This window comes from Apodemus sylvaticus, chromosome 11 (genome assembly GCF_947179515.1).
Source record: "Apodemus sylvaticus chromosome 11, mApoSyl1.1, whole genome shotgun sequence".
NCBI lineage: Eukaryota > Metazoa > Chordata > Mammalia > Rodentia > Muridae > Apodemus > Apodemus sylvaticus.
In genome coordinates this window covers 43,005,693-43,020,516 of record NC_067482.1, presented here as the reverse complement: position 1 = coordinate 43,020,516, position 14,824 = coordinate 43,005,693, and positions in this window count along the sequence as shown.

Below are 14,824 nucleotides of genomic sequence, written 5' to 3'. Positions count from 1 at the left end.
TCTACACGTATCTGTAAGTTGAGACCAAAAGAGCAAACTCTTGACCAGGCAACACTTATGATGTGTATCTGTTGGAACAAATATACAAGGCTTGCAGAGATTTGCAATACTCATAAGAACTGTTCGGTTTATAAATGCATCGTTTCTGGTGCTTGAAACAGTGGGATCTATTGAGATAAAAAATTTGTATATATAGTACGTCAGCACTTCTTACTAACTTCTCTTGAATCCATTTTTAATATATTGTACAGGTTGGGGAGTTATATATACTCTTCAAGCCACTCTTATCCTGGCTATAAATTTATAAAATAAATTGAAAAATTCATCATTCTCCTCTATTCAAGACCAAAACACATAATGCTAATGTAGGGCTCAGAGGGGAAATATATTCTCCTGCATATTTGAGAAAATGTGGAGTCCTTTCAAGAAAATGTAATAGACATAATAACCGTAGCCTGCTGACACTAAGGAAAAGGCCCTCATTCGCTCTTTCTTTTATGCAGCAATTTGCTGGTCCCTGCTGATCTTCAAATTGGATCACTGTAGTAAATTATCCATGCTGGTACTGGTGAAGTAAGCCCTAGGATCCATATTTGTTTTGTGTTCTGCTTAAATCAGCAAGAATGATAAATTTGATGGTGTGAAATTGGAAGTATCAAGGGCTTTCTCTGGTGATTGCACAAAGTCATGTCTCCACCTGGAATTCATTGTGACCTTTTTTCACTGTATGTGCTTCGTATGTCTGATAATTTATTTCAAAACAAATTAAATTGTTCTTCCTTCATCTATAATGTTTTACCTAACATTTTATCGATGTAAAGTCAAATTGTATAATAAAAGTCTTCCTGGATTTAAGCAGGTTTAGAAATGCTATGTTACACAAGTACATTTGCAGTCAGAACTCAGCTTTCTTTTGTTCCTGATTGCCTATTGTTAGAAGAAGGGGAGTCTGAGTGCTTCTGTTGTCCCCACCCATTCACAGATAATAGCGATACTATGAAGTTGAAGACTGCTGTTAAATGGGAAAACTGCACGAAGTGGTGGGACTTGGTGAGAGATGACACTGGATAGCGCAGTTGATTGCTTCTATACATTTTTGTTTCATGAAATGGGAAATCTGGTGGATGCAGTATTTATACTTCATTGACTCACAATATACAGTATATCCAAAGTTATCAGTCAATATCAGATAATAGAATACATTTTCCTTCTAGGTATCTTGAAATAGTAGATATTTTCTATGTTAATTTAAGTCTATTTATTCTATAAGCTGGTTATACAAGTCCTTTTCCACTTCAGTAATGCAATCTAAAAAACATTATACAGATCGCTTTTGGGGCTGGAGAGATGGCTCAGCAGTTAAGAGCACTGGTTGCTCTTCCAGAGGTTCTGAGTTTAATTCCCAGCAACCACATGGTGGCTCATAACCATCTGTAATGGGATCTGATGCCCTCTGCTGATATGCCGGTGTACATGCAGATAGAATAGTCATTTTTTTTTTTAAAAAAAAATAAGATTGGTTTTATATAAAGGCAGTTCTGATAGGTGGAAAATAGTGATTAATTCTTTATGCATATATAGATATTTAGCTCATTAGTACAATCTCAAGCACCCTGAGTTTGATTCTCAGCTCTAACGGGGGTAGGGGCAGCAAAACAGGACAGGGTGGGCAGAAAAGTCCAAAGGAAACTAGTTAGGTATATAAGTAGGAAAAATGTTTGGGACCCAGAATGTAAGTGTAGGGGGGTGGGTTCTGGGGCTAACTAAGCGATAACACAGTTCCTTCACAGTGTGCACAGGGGAGACCCTGGGTTTGCTCTCCAGCATTACATGAAAGTTAAGAGAAACTGATTTTTCTAAAGTTTTTTAAAAAATTTTATTTTATATGTGTGGATGTTTTATTTGTGACTATATGTGTACCTCATTGGTGCCTGTGGAGGTCAGAAGAAGGTATCGGATCTCCTGAAACTGAAGTTACAGATGGTTAGGCGCCACATGGGTGCTGGGAACTGAACATAGGTCCTCTGGAAGAAGAGTGAGTACTCTTAACCACTAAGCTAACTCTCCAGCCCCTTCCTAAAGATCTTATGGAAGATATTTTGGAGACATACACTGTTGACTCATAATAGAGCTTTATGTGTCTTTTAAAACAAAGATAAGAAACTCTTCAGAGTTTCTTATATCATAATTCTGAGTTTGTTTGTTTTTTTTTTTTTTTTAGCAGGCTGTCTTTACATAGCCCTCTCTGTCCTAGAATTTACTATGTAGACCAGACTGGCTGGTAAAACTCATAGGAGATCTTCCTGCCTTTGCCTCCCAAATGCTGGGATTAAAATGTGCAGCTACACCCAGCTCCATAATTCTGAACTTTAGGAAGGCAGGATCTACTCATTCCTTGGTTGAATGGAGACTGCTGAGATCCTAGAGAGAGGGGGATGTGTAACTAAGAATCCTGTTAAAGGTTTATCTTTGGAGACTGGGGAGATGAGTCAGTGGATAAGAGTACTGGCCCTGCAAGCATGGGGACCTCAGTTCAGATCTGAAGAGTTCGTGTGAAAAGCTGGGCATGGTTGCACCCCTGCAGTAGCCCTGGCACTGTGAGGGGTGGAAATGAGGAAGCACCTCTGGCCACCAGCTTGCTCCAGATTCACTGAATGACCCTGTCTTGAGGAAATAGGAACAAATAGAGCAGGGCATCCTCACCCAGCCTCCATGTGTGTACACACCACTCCTCTACCCCCCCCACACACACACACACACGTATCTTAGGGTAAGCTTTAAACATACATGAGAGTTGACAGATACAGTGCAAAGCATTATTGCACAGCACAGAACACTACCATGGCCTCTTATATCATTTGCTTTTTTCTCTCCCAATTTAAATGCTTTCACATATTCTCAGTAAAAAAAAGTCATTATGTATCTCTGATACATTTAATTTAAGATCAGTATAAAAATCTAAGCAATTGACATAGATACTTGAGGCTGGTTGATAGAATTAAGGCTTCTGACTTTATAACGATATACTGACTGTTTATGTCAATTTGACACAAACCTAGTACCTAGGAAGAGGAACCTCAATGAAAAAAATGCCCCAGGCTTGCTTGTGAGGCATCTTCCTGATTAATAACTGATGTGGGAGCGGTCCAGCCCACTGTGGGTGGTACCATCCCTAGGCAGGTGGTCCTAGGTTATAGGTGAAAACAAGATGATCAAGCCACAAGGTGCAGGCCAGTCACAGTGGTTTTTCATGGCTTCTCCTGCAGCCTTGCCTCCAGGTTCCTACCTTGAGTTCCCTCAGTGATGGTGTGTGACTTGTAAGATGAGATAAACCTTCTCTTTCTCAAGTTGTTTGGTAATAATATTTTATCACAGCAATAGGAACCCAAACCCTGAAATTGGTACCAGGAGTGGAGTATTGCTTTGACAGACCTGGCCATACTGTCTTTAGGAGGATTGTTGGAAGACTTTGCAGCTTGGGCCTAGGAAAGCCATTGAGTGCTCAGAGTTTAAAGAGATGTTGTGGTATGTTGTGGTACGTGGTTATGTTGAGAACAGTGCAGACAGTGGAAGCTTGGCTTCTGATGTTTCAGAGAGAAGTTTGAGATACCTTAAAATCTTTATTGGAGCATTAGATATTTGTAGTTCTGGTCAGCTAGGGCTGAAGAATAGACTGATTAACAAGAAACCTGAACCACTAAGACAGGTTTCCTCAGGGTCAGCACACAAACTGTGGTCTGCAGGCAAGGCTCTACCATGTACTGAAAGCTGAACTTGGTAACATGTTAAGAGTCTACCAGTCGTACTAGTTTTGAAGGTATGAAGGAAGGGGTCATGGAGAGGGGGCTTAGCACCTTAAAAGGCCATTGATGAAGGGGAAGTCTCAGTTGCAGTAGAGCCTCAGGAGTGAAGGGGCCATAGAGGTAAGTTGAGGCTTGGCACCTTGTGTTAAGGTCAGAGTCCATGAAAGCTCAGAAGAGGCTGTTGGTGAAGGTGTAGCCCAGTTGCATCAAGAGGCTCTAGCACTTTGGAGATGACAGTACCATTGGACAAGTACCAAGGATAGTGGTAGCTGTGGAGGGGAGCAGACCTGAGCCCAGGGGACAAGCAGTGTGTGCTGCGGATGGCAGAGCCAGAGAGTAGAGCTGTTCAAGCCCTTGGAGCCCAGCAGACCATGAGTTCCAGACAAAATGCTGAGCCTTTGTGTTGGACTTAAGTTTTTCTTTAATTGGAATGTAACTCTGCTCTTGACTTTATAGGTGCTTAAAGAGATCAAATTTCTGCAAGTGATTGAATTTTCTAAAAACTGGTATTAAAGTTATTTTTTATATTGTGATACCAATGTCAACATGACAATCTTGGAACAAATGAAAAAAGAAAGATTATAATTGAATGGTGGTGTGTTTGTGTGTCAAGTTGACAAGGGATCAGTTATGCTGACTGGCTTTTTTGTGTCAGCTTAACACAAACCTAGACTTTACTTGGAAAAAGAACTTCAGTTTTTAAAAATGCCTTCATCAGACTGTAGGTAAGCCTGTGGGACACTTTCTTGATTAATAATTGTTGTAGGAAGGGCCAGCCCTGCGAGGGTGGTGCTGCCCGTGGGTGGATGTCCTGGGTTATCAGTGAAAGCAGGATGGGCAAGCCGACAAGACCTCAGTAGGCAGCACCTCTCCTTTAGTTCTTGCTTTCAGTTCCTGCCCTGCATTCCCTCAGAGACGGGGTGTGACCTGTGAGTTATACATTTAAACCCTTTCCTTCCCAAGTTGCTTTTCCCATGGTGTTTATCAAGCAACTGGAATCTTAACTAAGAACATCGTGAAGGGAGAGGGAAGTGTTGCTGTGTCTTAGTAAAGGACGGGATTGGCTTCGTTCCCTTGACCACCCTCAGAGCAAGAAAAGAGGCAGCAGCAGCTCTGCCCCCTTGGGGAAGTGATTAGAACGGGAGATTGTTGGTTTTTTGTTTTGTTTTGTTTTTCATTCTCCCCTACTCTAGTTTCATGTAGTTCAAACTTGAACTGCTGAGTCTGCGTCCTCCTCACAAGCATTAGGGTTGCAAGTGCTGTCTATAATTCCCTTCTTAGGGGATCACGCTAGGATTCAGAAGGTTTTATCTTGTATGTCTGGTGTGTCCACACAAACGGGTACACAGGCTTGTACAGTGGTGTGCCTGCAGCCAGATGACACCCTGCAGGCTTGCTTCTTTTCCTATTCCACTGTGTGGGTTCCAGGAATCACACTTTGTCAGGATTAGCAGGCAGTGACTTCACCTGCCACTAAGCTGTCTTGATTGATGAACCAAGTGTGGTATTCTCATTTCCAGTTTCACCAAAAACAGCAAGTCCTGCAGATGAAGGGAAGGCTGACATCCAAACAAGGGGGTGATTTGGAGCTCCGCCCCTGAATAAAGCTTTAATACTAAAGTAGTTATCTAGCAGGATTGTTGATACATGTTTCTAATCATATCGCTTGGGAGGCAGAGGCAGGAGGCTTGCTGCAAATGTGAAGGCAGCATGGTATATTGAACAGGACCTTGTTTCAAAGACATCAACAAAATAGAAAATGTTTGATTAGCCACTATGGTGCAAAGAAACAGAGTTGCAGTCTTAATGCTTCTGTTGCTACTGACTGGATGGAAAGCCTGACAAACAGTAATTAGCTACCTGATGCACAGTAAGTGGACCAGGCTTAGAGATAGCTCTGAGTGAGCTCACCTGCTACGCCATCTGGACTCCTAGCATCCACTTAAAAAGGCACGTGTAGTTTCCAGTGCTCATAAACCCTGCTCTCAGAAAGCAGAGACAGGGGGATTGCTGAAGTGTACTGGCCACAACCCTAGCTATAAAAATACTGTGAGCCAGGTTCGGTGAAAAGGCAGTAAAAGGACATTTGATAACCTCCAGCCTCCACACGTGGGCATGCGCATGCACAGAAGTGAGAGACTGAATTGAATAGGAGAGTACATGTTTCACCCAAAGGCATGCAAATGCTAGGGCTGGCAGGTGAACTCAGTGGTATTGTGTGGGCTTAGCACGAACAAAGCTCTGCTGGAGTCCTAGCTCCAACCTTCAAACCGCAAATATCAAAATCATACACTGTAGACTAATATAGTACTCCAGTATTAAAACATAAAGAAGTTATATACACACAATCAGGAGTCATGTCAGAAAGTAGGCATGGTCGCCTACAGTAATCTCAATATTTGAGAAGTGGAGGCTGGAGTTCAAGCCTTAGGTACATAGCAAGTTTGTGGCTCTCCTGGGCTATATGAAACCCTGTCTCAAAAATAGCTGTCAGAAACTATAATTCCAGCATTTGGATATACTCATTTTCCTGGACCTAATTTCCTTATATGTAAAATGTGGCTAGTAGAAAAAAATTGAAGATTGCTCAATGTGGTCTATGTGGAAAGTATTTGGGGATGGTAAGAGTTTTTCAGAGGGCTGTATCTACACTCTGCCTCTAGGCTGGGACTCCTGGAGTTTGTAAGGACCTGCTCTCAAGAGAACGTGGATGAATCAGGGTTGCTTAATTTCTGTGACCCCTGTGTTTTACTTTAGTGAAATGAAACTCAGGGCTTGTAGCCCAGTGAGAGCTTGGGTTGAACATTTTCAAGACTTTGGGTTTAATCTCCAGCAAAAAAAAGTTAAATACAAACTAAACTTTGCCCCAATACAAAAACTTGTGTCAATGGTAGGGTGTATTAGCTTGCCGGTTCCAGAAACATGTGCAGGAGGTAGAATCCAGAAGTATGGTGAAGGAGTGAAACTTCACACTTGTCTAAATGGAAGTGCTCTCAGCAGAAATTATATCTTTAAAATGAGCAAATGATTAAAAGACATCCCACTTTCAGATTATCCCCAGTGAATTCATAAATAGGATGCAGACGTAGTTTATGAAATGCTCAGGTTCAGTGCATCTGTGTCATGCAGAGAATGTGTCTGAGTTACATTTTTCTGCTTCACAGCATTGGGAGGCCAGGTCATCTGGCCAGATCCCACAGGCAGAGATCCGAAGTCACATAGGATTGGGTTCCCTTGCATTTTAATTTTGTGCCTGTATCTCTATAAATTGGCATGCTGGCAATATATATTTTGGGAGATGATAAATGAGTCAAACATTTTTAACAGTGCTTGGCATACAGGAACTTCTAAATTTCGGCTGTCATTCTCACTGCAATCTGTAATTTAAAACAAGTCTGCAGATTGCTTCATTAGATAATCCGACTAACATAATTTCCTGTGTACTTATAACCCAGTCAGAAAAACAACCATAGTTCTATATAGCAATAGGTGATAGATGTCATGATAGATATAATTTTACCTCCTTAGGTTTTAAATTTTTTTTAATTTCAAAATTTAAGTTTTGAACATGATTGATATTTTGATATAATGATGAAAGTGTCACAGGAACCCATATTTCAGCACTGTCTTATATAGCTCTGTGACCTTAGGGAATGCATTTAATTTCTTGAAACATATGTTTCTCTTGGAAACATCTTAGAAAAAAGTAATTCAGGACCCAAATATTAAAGTATGTATTAAGGGCATGGTTTTCTTGTCTTTTCTTGTCATCATTTTTTAGGATGTTGAATCTCTAAACGTTAAGGAAATAACAGAAGGGTAGTTTTTAAAAGCAATGATACTTAAGATGAAAAAGTATTCAGTAAAAAGAGAAAAGACTTGATTGCATAGATGCATTTCTCTGGGCTTCATGAGGATTCTACTCTTCTGTGTCACACACACACAAACACACACACATAACACAAACACATTTTGAAACCTGCCCCCTGTTGATGTAAGTTGGAGGGCAGGGGAGTGCTTGCTGTGCAAACATTAGGACTGGAGTTCAAATCTCACCCCGCCTCCAAAATGTAAAAAGCTGGTCATGGTCCTGTGCACCTGTACCCTAGCACTGTGGGAGGCGGGGACAGTGAGAGACGCTGTCTCCAAGGGATAGTATGGGGAGGGGTGAAGCAGAGCATCTTCTGTCCTCCTGCAGCCTCCACATTTACACGGGTGTGCACACATGCCCACTCCTGCTGCCACCTGCCACCGCTGCCATCACCACACATACAAAGCCAGTTGGAGCAGAGAAAGATTACTTAATTTGAAGATGACTTTTAAGAGAGTTGTGACTGACATTGAAGGAAGGAGTACCTCAAGACTACCTAGATTTAGGGGTGGTATATGCCTATTTAGTAGAAATGCAATGCCAGCTGTGTAGGTAACTTTAGGTTTTCTGCTAGCCACATTAAAAACAATAAAACAGGACTTGGGGAGTAGATCATCAGTAGTATGTGCTTTGCATTACTATGTTAAAAAAATCTTGGGATCCATCCCAGAGCCATATATATATAATAAAAACATAGGTAAAATTCATTTTAATGTTTTATTTAACATAATCAAAACATTTCAACAATTGATAGACAAGCTAATTGGTATATTTCATTTTTTTTCCCATTTTGAGTCTTTCAACCTGATATATGTGTTATTCTTAATGTCACGTCCTATGTGAAAGCTGGAAAGAGTGTCTCTGCTGACTGTCATATCACACATGTTCTCCCCAGAGCCCAAGACCTCATGGCCCTGAATGGAACTTAAGGACAAGCTAGATATGTAAAATCAGTGACTAGTGCTTTTAAATTTTGTCATTAGACTATGTGACCTAAATATAAAATTATGATTGAACATTCTTGGATTTTGTGTGTGTGTGTGTGTGTGTGTGTGTTAAACTGGCCAACTAAAGACTGTTTTGCTATAGATTAAATGATATTTCCCTTACAAAATTAACTTGGGTGACCATAGCAACACTTTATAAACAGGGTGACTTCAGCAAGTTTGTAGTTTCCTGCTTCTGGAGCCCTGGGAAGTCCAAGATTAAGGATTACTTCTGAGGCTTATTTGTTTATTTACTTGTATGTTTTCAGGCAGCCCGACTGCATTCCCCTCTTATAAGGCCAGCAGGCCTATGTGCTTGGGATGCTCTTGCCACCTCTTTCAACAATAATTGTCTCTGTAAACTCAAGTCTACCATATCTTGGGTATGGTAGGCAATAAAAATTGGCATGGGGGCACAAGCACACTGTGGTGCCCATGTGGAGCCGGAGGACAACCTTGGACGTGGGTGCTTGCCTTGCACCTTGTTCAAAACAGCGTGTCCAGGGTTATGGGTCCATGAGTTTCTAAGGGTTCACCTGTCTCTGCTTCCTGTCTCAGCATAGGAATGCTACAACTATAGATGTGTACCCCCACAACCAACTGTTTATGTGGGTTCGGGAAATTTGATCTCAGGGCCTCACACAGTTGCAACAAGCACTTCACCCTCCTGGCCACCTCCCACCTGATATTTATTAAACATTTTCTGCATGGTAGTGATAACATCCTGTTTTATACTTCAAATAGTGTGAACTATAAAACTAACACTGTAGAAGGCCTTACACCACAGTAGTACATCAACTCAAACATGTCATCAGAAGGATTAAGTCATTAGAATGTCTCACAAGTCCTCTGTCCCCAAATTGTCAGGTATGCTTTCAACTCTACCCAGAATATGTCACCAGCTCCAGTTACCACATGAACAGAAACTGCACTCATCTCTTACCTAGACTTTAGCAGTAGCTTCCTCTCACTTCTGTTTTACCTACCTCTTCCCACGGTTTGTTTTTAATATAGCAACCGTTGATCTGCCGATTCCTCTCCACATGCCTCCTCCACACAAAATTTTAAGCTTATACATCCTTGCTGAGCCTCGCTCAGATTCCCATCTGTTGTTAGGACTGCCGCACTGGCTGCAGGATCCTAGGCTCAAGCAGTTCCCTCCCTCCACGCACCTCCTTCTACCCTCTGAATACGGAGGGGAGAAGGACTACCTTCAATAATGCTTCTGTGCACTGCACGTAAGAGTATCCAATCTTCATTTGACCTAGCAGGGAATAGCCTAGACCCGTCCTTCATTGTTGACTGGTGGAGAGTTAAGTTAACTGGATCTTTTGGTTAACGGAAAGGGAATAAGGGTGTGTGAATCTTGGCTAAAGCATAGCTTCCATTATGGACTGGTATTTCTTGGCTAGGGCCAGAGGTAAGTTAACTACTAAAAAACAAAAAACAAACAAACAAACAAACAAACAAACAAAAAACCCTTTATTTTCATGGACAAGGAATAAGAGTGTGAGTCCATTCTCAGAAAAAGCAAGAGGGTGCCAAAGCAACATGTGGCCTCTGCTACAGTTCAAGTTAATGATTCTTTTTTGTACTCTGACCTCTGGTTGCAATTCACTTGTCAAAGGCATGTGGGCTTAGTAATAATTCTTTGATATTTTCTATTTGTAACTTTTCAAAAGGACATTTAACTCCGAAGGTTGAGCTTCCCCTTTGCTTCTGTTTATTAGCTTCTTCCTTGTGCCTCAGTTTGTGGGGAGGTGTTTTGGCTCCTTAAAGTTTCCTTCTGTTGTGCAGAGGAACATTGAATGCTTCAGTGGATTTGTTCCTTATTGTAATGAAGTCAAAGTGGTCAGGCTTGTTTACAGTTTCCCCAGCACAGCCAAGGCCTCATCTTCTAAAGGCAAAAACAGCTCATGCGTTGACCTCCCTGCAGTATCTGCTCCTAACAGAAAACAGGGCAGGGATGGGATTATCTTCCTTCAGTTTCTCTAGAACTATGTCCAAAAGTAGAGGAGGCCTGGCTCAGATCAGTGCTAACACTGGCATACTTTCAACTTTTTTTAAAAGTCAACAAGCAGAAGAGTGATGTCAGACCAGTATTTCCAATGACAAGTTTCCCAATGACAAGAAAATGAATGTTTGAGGTGCTAGGAAAAAGTAAAACAACTAAGGAATGTGTTTATGTTGTTGAAACAATCCTAGCAGTCAGGAAGCTGAGGTCACGAGTTCCTGCCAGTTCAAAGCCAGCATTAATGAACAAAAGAAAGGAGAGTGGAAATAATAGGAGAAAAAAGGGGGGGAGCCTAGGATTTATTTATATTGAGAAGGAAGGGAAGTTGATCAGAAAATGAGGAAGTGCATTGAAAGTTCACTATCTAGGGTAGAAGTTGGAGAGATTTCATAGAAATTCGATCTTTATCCTTCTCAAAGAAGGGTTAGATAGAAATGGAGAATTAAAACTGTGTAGTTTTAAATCTCCATTCCTTTATTCACTACACATACTCTATGCTATTTCGTATAGTGAACACATAGAGTAAGAAGATGAGAGAAACGACCCTAGTCTAAAGATGTTCACACGGCACAGGTGAGACAGAGCTCTAACCTGCTTGACTAAGACTCTTCTGAGGCACAAACAGGGCGCTTCCTGTTTTCTATACTTGCTGTTTTTCAAACTGTAGCTCTTTTAGCTGTCAGTCCCTTAGTCATGAAATATTTCATTCCAGGTACTTAATTTTAGTCCTCATATAAACTTCAGATTTAGGTCAAAAACTCCCTATCTGGTCAGACTAGATCTGTGTTTCATCCCTTTGCAAATGCTCACTCCATTGAGATTCTGTTTATGAAACAAAACACCTGTGACCAAAATCCCCCACAAGCACCCCTGGTAATGTTGAAGTTGATGTGTAAGAATAACTCTTCCTTGGCCCTGGAGATGGCTCAACAGGTCAAACTGTTTGCTGCTGCTGACACGAGTCTGATACCCACATCCCACATAAAATCAGGAAATAACTGACTACACAAAGTTATCCTTGATCCTTCATATGTGTGAAATGGCACGTGCTCTCCCCATCATGAATGCATACATGCAAAAAGTAAAATTCAAAAGTCAGACGCACTGGCAAGATGGTTCTGCAGATGAGACGTGTCACCACACATGATGAAATGAAATAACCTGAGATCAATCCCTGGAACCCACCTGGTAGAAAGAACTGACTCCTACAAGTTATTTTCTGTCTTCCAAAGGTTCACTGTACTTTCTACTCACCTATACACATGCACCCATAAATAAATGTGACACCTGATACCAACCTCTAGCCTCTGTACAGTACACTCATGCATGTAATTTACATAGAATAACAAAACCTTTGCATTCTCCTTGCCTTACATCATGCTTTTCAGAACATACATATTTGGAGTAACAGAGGGCCTGAGGCTGATTTCATGTTCTACTGAATTCATGGTGAATGGAGACAAATATCACAGCATCTCTGAAAAATGGAGAAAACAATTAACAATGTGGTTTGAAACAATATGAACAGTTGTGCATATGCAGGAAAATTTGCCTATGTATAGAAAACATGTCTGCAGATCCATTTTATCTCTGATTGTGGTTGTGTAGTGGAGACCAACACACTTGGTTGTAGTCTGATAGTCCCTTTATATAACCATGTGTAAGCCTTTAAAAAATGTTCAGGTTGGTGTCTTAGTCAGGGTTTCTATTCCTGCACAAACATCATGACCAAGAAGCAAGTTGGGGAGGAAAGGTTTTATTCAGCTTACACTTCCACATTGCAGTTCATACTAAAGGAAGTCAGGACTAGAACTCAAGCAGGTCAGGAAGCAGGAGCTGATGCAGAGGCCATGGAGGGATGTTTCTTACTAGTTTGCTTCTCCTGGCTTGCTCAGCCTGCTGTCTTATAGAACCCAAGAGCACCAGCCCAAAGGTGGTATCACCCACAAGGGGCCCTCCCCACTTGATCACTAACTGAGAAAATGCCCCACAATTGGATCTCATGGAGGCACTTCCCCAACTGAAGCTCCTTTCTCTGTGATAACTCCAGCCTGTGTCAAGTTGACACACGAAACTAGCCAGTACAGTTGGTAAGGTCCTTCCACACTAATTCTGAAGAGGAAAAGAACACAATTCCCTCCAATATATCTATACTCCAGTGAGTAGTCTTTAAAAGCCTCAGGGTAGAACCATTTATTTTGCAGTGGATCATCTAAGTCCATTTTCCAGATAGCCAGGCTTGTCTAATGACTAGAACCATCAGAACTAAAAAGGATGAAACCAACCACAGCCAGCTCGATTTAAACTATCTGATAAATGCAGCAACTTCATTGGGAACACTGTGTAGAAATTATGGTGTATGAGATTCCTGAATGAGACTTCATCATTTCCCACTTCCGCTTTTGTCTATCTGATAGAATAGTCCATATTTAAGCATCTGTTTATAACATAAATTCTCAATTTAGACAATCTAAAATCATAATCACACATACAAGTCATGAAAATGATCTAGAGGGCAATGTTCCCATTGACCTACATTCCAGGAAATATAGACTGCAATGTCGAAGTCTTTTGAAATACTTTACATTTTCTTCCAAAGAAAGTAACCATTGATTTAGAAAGTGAAAGATGGTTGAGGTACACAGTGAGGGCCAAACTAGCCTAGGCTACCTCGTGAGACTCTGTCTCACAACCCCCAATCCAAAGAATGAAATCCTTGTGCTAATTCTCATTAAGCTTTTATAAGCATGTATTAATAATATATAAAGGATTTATGGCATTTTTACGTGAAGTGTATTGTGATCATATTTACACACCAGCGACATTCTTGTCCTCTGCCCACTCCTGCCACCCCCTTTCTTTTCTGAGCTTTGCTGTGAGTGTGCCTGTCTCTGTGAGTGACATCTAATGAGTCTCTTTAGGGTTGTTTACAGGTGAATGGGTGAGGTTTTGCTTTCAAAGTCTCTCCCTCCCCCTATCAACCATTGTGTTGAAATTTCCAGGGAAGGGCAGGACCTTGGGACCCCTTCTCTTTCCACGACACAGTGCTGATTGGCCCAGTCCTGTGAGGTATTCACAGAAAGTGTGAGTTCAAGAGGGCATCAACGACTAAAATCACTAAAAAAAAAATCACTAAAAAAAAATCACTAAAATCACTAAAGTTGCTGTTTCCCATTACTTCCTTCCATTTCCTGTAGCTTTTACTTTCACTCCACCCCTTCTTCCAGAATGTTCCCTGGGCTTTGGAAGGAGCGATACAGATGTTTCAGTTTATGGCTAGGCATTCAACGGTCATGTGTTCTCAGTTCTTTAATCGGTTGGTTGTTTCTGCAGTCAGCTGCTCTGCTCAAAGCTGACAGTAGCTACTCTACGGGAATACACAACCTGAATAGCCTATCCATTTGTTGGGGCCCAGGAATTTGCCACTCAAACCATACACACACCACCTCAGTTAAGCAAGAATAGTTTATTGAAGACACCACACACACTGGAAATCCAGGTCCACTAGAAGGAAAGACCCAATTGTGACACTAGTCTGCTCTCAGAGTAGACTTTTTATAGGAAAAACCAGGGTCAAAAAGTTTAAGGGGCAAGGAGGAAAAGAGTAGATTTACTAGGCAAAGTATTATCAGCTAACCTTTAAGCTGACTGGTTCTGAGTAAGGTGGGTGGGTTGTGAATGGGAATTTCAGGACATTGAGTTAAGAGGGCATGAGTATTATAATCATAACTCTTTGGCTTATTAGTAGCATTCTTCCGTGTCAGCCACAAAACCACAGTGAGCCCATACGTAGGTGCAGGAAGGGCTGCCCAGTGGTCAGCCCTGACTCAAGCCATTTTAGACATAATAGTTCATATTGACCTTTGATTTGATGGGTCCTATGTAAAGCTTTGTGGAATTTCTTAAGATTAGCAACCTCATAAAGGACATTCAGAATATACAGAACAAAACCAGGGTAAGTGGTCAGCATGTTCTTGAGCCAAGTCAGTCTTCTGTCAGTGGCTGGCTGGCATGTGACAGTAGTAATATGAACTAAGTGGCAGGTATGGAACAAAATGGCTACAGTTATGGGGTAGGGATCAGGCCAAATACATTTATCCAAATAGCTGCAAGAGCTTTTCACTAGAGACTACAACCTTGATAGCCATGG